This window comes from Lactuca saligna, chromosome 2 (assembly GCF_052625555.1).
Source record: "Lactuca saligna cultivar CGN05327 chromosome 2, ASM5262555v1, whole genome shotgun sequence".
Taxonomy (NCBI): Eukaryota; Viridiplantae; Streptophyta; class Magnoliopsida; order Asterales; family Asteraceae; genus Lactuca; species Lactuca saligna.
The window spans coordinates 38,173,619-38,180,434 of record NC_136418.1 but is presented as its reverse complement, the minus strand read 5'-3'; the positions used below and the strand labels follow the sequence as shown (position 1 = coordinate 38,180,434).

Below are 6,816 nucleotides of genomic sequence, written 5' to 3'. Positions count from 1 at the left end.
AAGACCGAAAGTCTCAAGGGTTACGTTAGTGAACCGAAGGTAGATGGAGAATATAAGGAGGTGGTTAAGGAACCGAATGTACCTTCTTCTACATAAGCGTGACAGAGTAGAGAAACTCTTAACTCAAATGAGAAGAGTAAGGTAGCTCTAGACCGAGTGAGGTAAAATAGCCTGATTTGGAAGAAATGTTGGATATCGATCGAATCATTAAGGCTTACTCAAGATCATAGAGGCTTTATGACAACATACAGCAGCATGCTTCTAGGGACCCTTAACTGGGTTGTGTGAAAGTTGAAACATACCTGCTTTAGATCTATCGACGGTTATACTTGTGTTTACCTATTAATGATAGACACCAAACAAAACAAACAAGCAATTGAAACAGATAAAATATTTTTAAGTAATTTTCTGAAAAAGAAATAAAAACAGAAAGATAAAATATTTTTGGATTTTTGAAATTTTCTGAAAAAAGAATAAAAACAAAAAGAAAAAAAAATATATTTTTGAATTTTGGAAATTTTCTGAAAAAGAATAAGAATAGAAAAACTTAAAATATACAACCGAAACCTTATCTTATTAATGAGAGTAGCAAAATAAATCGATCATTCAATTTTCCTCTTTTCCGGAGAATTACGGAGCCGAGATAGACAGAGCGGTCTGTCCATGTCGGTTCCCCAAAAATCTAGAGCAGAGATAGACCGAGCGGTCTGTCTATCTCAGTTGTCTTAATTTTAAAGAGAGATTTGAGGATTCGGTACCGACTCTCCTTCCATCATACCCAAACCTTGTAAGATTTTATTGAAGGTTGTTTCTGGTAAGGCTTTAGTAAAGATGCCAGCCAGTTGATCAGTAGAACGAACAAAATGTACTTCTACGTTCCTGGCTACATGATCCTTGATGAAATGATACCTAAGTGCAATGTTCTTGGTTTTCGAATGTTGCACTGGATTATGAAAAATCCTGATTGCACTTTCAGAGTCACAATAGAGAGGGATCTTTTTCATACTCAACCCATAATCTCTTAACTAACTTTGAATCCAAACAACCTGAGAGGTACATGATGCGGAAGCAATGTATTCTGCTTCTCCTGTGGATAAGGAAACATAGGTTTGTTTCTTTGATTGCCAACTGACAAGTTTTCCGTCAAGGAATTGACATCCTCCGGTAGTGCTTTTCCTGTCCAGTCCACATCCTCCAATATCAGCATCTGAAAAGGCTTGAATGAAGAATCCAGATCTTGCAGGATACCAGAGACCAAGAGATGAAGTCTTCTTCAGATATCGAAAAATATTCTTCACAACAAGCATGTAGGGTTCTCTTGGATTAGCTTGAAACCTGACACAATAACAAATAGAGAACATGATATCTGGTCTACTAGGTGTTAGATACATAAGGGATCCTATCATTTGTCGACAAAGAGTTATGTCCACAGCCGGTTTCTCCAGGGATGGAGTTAGCTTGGTGCCGAATGCCATAGGAACCTTTACTTTTGAATCACCCTTCATTCCAAATTTAGTCAGCAGATTTTTGGTGTATGCTTCCTGGTTTATAAAGATACCTTCTGGTCCCTGTCTAATATTCAAACCAAGGAAAAAGTTAATTGGACCCATTGTGCTCATTTCAAATTTAGTCTCCATCAACTTTCTAAATTCAGCGGTTAAGCTAGGATTCGTGGAGCCGAAGATGATGTCATCAACATAAATCTGAAAAATCATCAAATGTTCACCTTCCTTCTTTCGAAAGAAGGTTGGGTCAACCGAACCTTGTTTAAACTTTGACATTTTTAGAAAGCGAGTAAGAGTTTCATACCAGGCTCTTGGTGCTTGCTTTAGCCCATAGACAACTTTATCCAGTACATAGCAATGATCCGGGTACTTTTCATTCACAATACCAGGTGGTTGCTCAACATAGACAGTTTCTTCTAATTCTCCATTCAAGAATGCACATTTGACATCCATTTGGAAAACTTCAAAGTTCTTGTGAGCGACATATGCTAGAAAAATTCGAACAGACTCTAACCTTGCCACCGGAGCAAAAGTTTCTTCATAATCAATCCTTTCTTCTTGACAATAGCCTGTTACAACCAACCGAGCCTTGTTACGAATGACATTACCTTCTTTGTCCAGCTTATTCCTAAACACCCATTTCAAGCCGACAACAGAGGCATCTTTCGGTGTAGGAATCAATCTCCAAACTCTGTTTCGTTCGAATTCATTGAGCTCATCCTGCATTGCTTGAACCCAATCAGAATGATCAAGTGCAGCATTTACGATTTCCGGCTCTATTTTGGAGATAAAAGAGTTAAACATACAAAATTCCACTTTAGAGAATAATGTTGTTTGTTTCGCCTTCAGTTGAGATCTAGTAAGTACACTTTCGGAGGATTCACCAATAATTTGCTCTTTGGGATGGTCTTTTGTCCATTTTACTAGCGGAGGATAGCTTGGATCATATTCTGGATTTAGTTCTGCTTCAACTTCAACTTGAACATCTGACTGATCCCATTCACCTTCGTCAGTAGAACTATCACTTGTTTTCTCCTTCTCCCCCTTGACTGGCGAAGTGAAGCCTTTGTCTTCAGCAGAATCGGCAGTGGGTATCTCCCCCTCGATTGGACTATCACCTGTTGATTTTGGCTCAGTTGTTTGAGTATCAGTTGAACTATTAGATGTGGGAGTGAAATTGTGATTCTCCCCCTTAACAGGAACTCCAGATGGTTTGAAAGTGGTAGAGTTCTCCCCCTGGAACATTGAATCGTTGTTTGAAGTACTAGGTGATGGTTTAGGAGTAGGTGTTTCGGTTTCCATTGATTTGGTAACTTCATCTATTACTTTCTTCAGATTATCTACCTTGTTGTCTGCTGCTGTTGCCTCCGAATGTATTGCCTTTTCTGGTTCATCAAATAACCGAATGTATTCATCAAACAGATTGGATATTGGAACCGAGACCTGTCCAGATTCTGGAAATATGTCTCCTGAAGCATATTCTGTTCTTTGAACCTTCTTCATGTAATTGTCGTCAAAGGTGACATAATAAGTCTCTTCTATTCTTTTGGAACGCTTGTTCAACACCCGGTATGCTTTTGATGACAGAGAGTAACCCAGAAAGATCCCCTCATCGGCTTTAACATCAAACTTATTTCGATTTTCTTTAGAATTAAAGATAAAGCACTTGGAACAAAAAATGTGGAAAAACTTGACGTTTGGTTTCCGATTGTTTAAGATCTCATAAGGAGTTATCGAGAATCTCTTGTTGAGCAAGGACCGATTCTGAGTATAACAGGCAGCAACAATGGCATTAGCCCAAAAGTATAAAGGTAGAGAGGCATAACTGAGCATGGTTCTAGCTGCTTGACACAACGATCAGTTTCGTCTTTCAACAATCCCGTTTTGCTGTGGTGCATAAGGGGCTAAAAAATTGTGTGTTATCCCCTTATCAGCCAGAAAGTCTTCGAAATCCTTGTTTTTGAATTCCAGCCCATTGTCACTTCTGATGTTTCTCACTGTCTTCTTCAATTGAACTTCCACTTGCTTGATGAACGTCTTCAGCTTGGGAGTTGCATCTGATTTCTGTTTAAGAAAGAAAACCCACGTGAAGCGTGAAAAATCATCTACAATAACCAGAATGTACTCACTTCCACTGATACTCTCTATAGCAGAAGGTCCACACAAATCGATATGTAACAGTTCAAGTGCTTCCACTATCTTGGTATTAATGCGTGTAGGGTGGCTTTTTTTGCTCTGCTTACCCATTTCACATGCTGCACATAAATGCTCTTTATCGAACTTGAGAAGAGGAAGACCTCGAACGTGATCACCAATCACTAATTTGTTGATATCTTTGAAGTTCAGGTGTGATAGACGTCGATGCCAAAGCCAACTTTCATCAGTGTTTGCCTTTGATAGCAGACAGATAGCTGGTGTCCCTCGAATAGGATTAAGATTCAGAGGATACATTTCTCCTTTTCGTGTAGATTGCAGTAGAACTTTCTTGGTTTGTTTTTCTATTATCTCAGATCCTGCATCATCAAATGATACCTTCAAGCATGTGCCCACAACTAATTGCGAGACACTGATGAGGTTGTGCTGTAATCCCTCTACATAAGCCACCTTTATGATAGAGAAGTCTCCATTAGTTATAATCCCATATCCTTTGATTGTTCCATAGGAGTTGTTTCCAAACTTCACAAAACCACCATCCTTTTGAGACCTAAACTCCCTTAATTCCTCCTTTCTTCCTGTCATGTGACGCGAGCAGCCACTGTCTATATACCAAGCGTCGTCAAACTACTCGTCACTGATTACCTGAAAATTCAAGCAGATTTAGGAACCCAAAGTTTCTTGGGTCCTGGTGAGTCTTTCACAGAGAAAGGAATAACAATAGAATCATCAACTAAGTAAGTTCGTTTAACAAGAGTTGTTTGATCTTTTCTTTTGATGGTAAACACCTTGATTTTTGTTTTATCTTCTTTAAATCTTAATGTATCTACATTAGATGGTTTAGTGTTTTTCGTTTGATTCTTAGGTTTAGGGGAGGATCTCTTATGTTCATTCTCAGATTCTGATACCAGTTTTCCTTTTCCTTTGATGTCCTTAGAGGAATTTGTTTCATCTTGGAACTTGGAGGATCCATGTCTAGAATTGGGACCGAAACTGGTTTTAGGACCGAATCTGGATCGAGAGCCGAATCTGGGTTTAGGACTGAATCTGGGTCGAGGACTGAAACTGGGTTTAGGACCGAACTTGGGTCGAGGACCGAAACTGGGTTGATGACTGAAATTGGGTTTAGAACCGAGACTTGACTTTCGGTTTTGGGATTTGGAATAATAGGAATTAGGAATGAAATCTTCCTTTGATTTTTCCTTTCCTTTATCGATGGATTCTTTCCTAGGAGGCTCAAAGTTAGGATTTTGAGAATTCCAATGCATTTTCCATTCATTTAGATTCAAGGCATATCTTTGATTTCTGAGTCTTTTCTGTTCAGCTAGCTCCTTCTGAGATTTGCTAACATTGAAGTTGGCCTTTGGTTTCTCCTTCTGAGTTGCAGTTGTCTTACCTTCCATTCTGGTTTCGGTGCTTTCCTTAGTTTGAACTTCCGGTGCTTCCTGTCTCTTGAGTGGACCTTTCGGTTCTTTCCTCTCGATTGGAACATCAGGTTGCATTAATGGTTTTTCAGGAACATCTTTAGTTCCGCTTGTGCTGGGAATATCGAAACTGGAAGGTTTATTGATGGGTTCTGGTATGTATCTTCTTTTTACTCTCCATGTGGTTTTCTCAGACAGACCCACAGTTTCATCTGCATTGTCAATGGGAGCAGACCAGAAATATTCTTCACATCCTTCAGCGTTATCCTCGTCAACTATTACCTTTAATTCTGTTGTTTGTCTTTGAGTGACTCCAGTCATAGCATAAACTTGGTTTGGTACGGTCTGTACCTTCTGATAGACCAAGGCCTTTTCTTTGAGTTTCAGTTTCTGTTCCTTTGACAGACGAGCAAACTCAACTGAATTTTCTGAAATAAGAGGTTTTTCGCTCTTGGTTTTATTTTTCACAAACTTAGAACAATCAACAACATCCTCTACTGAGATTTCACTCATTTCACTCTATGTTTCAAATTCAGAAGAATTATCTATGTTTATTTTATTATCCTTGACAATTTTGCCATTTGATTCATTGAATGTTTGTATAGTTTCGGTTTTAATTTTAAGCCTATCATTTTCATCTAAGATATCTTTTAACATACTTTTATGTTCCTTAGAATCGATGAAAGTTTCTATCTTATCTAAACCTAGCCTATATGACATGGATGTTTCTTCAGAGGATACTTCTGAGTCACACTCAGCAATAACATCATCTTGCTTAAATTCAAGAAAGTGCAAAATCATTTTATGTATTTTCTTTCCAATTTCACAATTAAGATGTAATTGAGCAATATTAGTATAAAGACGCTTAGCAATTAAACAGAAAACATTTCTTTGTTTTAACAATTTCAAATTGCCTCTTTGCAAATAAATACTCTCATCCTTAGCCCTAACTAACTCTGCTTCCTTCTGCTCAATCCAGATCCTTCTCTCCTCACTTTTTGAAGACACCCTGCCGAGTTGGTCAGTTAGATTAGAGTTTGCTAAGCGGGTTTGCATGAGGCTACTACTTAGGTTGAAAAATTTAAAATTTAGTTCATTTAATTCTTCTAGTTATTCAGTTTTGGGAATTTTAAGAGATTCAAGAATAGAATGTACCTTTTTGATCAATCGGTCGCAGTCGTTGATCTTCTCACTCACCGGCTTGGCTGCAAAACACTTGTTTTCAGTCATGTTCGGTTCTGTGTCTGCACTTTCGGTTGATGGAATAGTAGTGACGATAAAGCATTTTCTACTAGAACCTTCATTCTTTGCCACAAATGCCTTTCCATGAGTGGGTCTTCTAACTTCTTCGTCTTCAAAGTCTGTTGACCAGACTTCTACACCACCAAACTCATCTTCCCCTGCATTTTCTTGTACAATTAGAGCATTCATCGAGCTATTGGAAGCCTTTTTCTGCTTGACTTCTTCAAGTTTACGCATGTAATACGCTTCATCATCTTCAGCCTCTCTCTTCTCAGTCGTCTTTCTTAACATGCAATCTTTGGCAAAGTGGTTCTTGCCGTGACAATAGTTGCAGTCGTATCCAGAATCTCCTGTAAGCTTGTTTTCCTTTTTGTCTTCCACCTTTTGAGAAGAGACTTTCGGTTCCTCTTTTTCTTTCTCAGAACTATAACTTCCCTGCCAATTTCGGTTCTTATTGGTGGGAAATTTTCTTCTTGCGAATTTCTTTGGAT

At 38.5% G+C, this 6,816-nt stretch overlaps 1 pseudogene; it reads right to left on the bottom strand.

Moving 5' to 3' along the window:
- Window positions 1–335: 335 nt before the first annotated feature.
- Window positions 336–6,616, bottom strand: LOC145029653 (uncharacterized; annotated as a pseudogene).
- Between the last annotated feature and the right edge of the window lie 200 nt (window positions 6,617–6,816).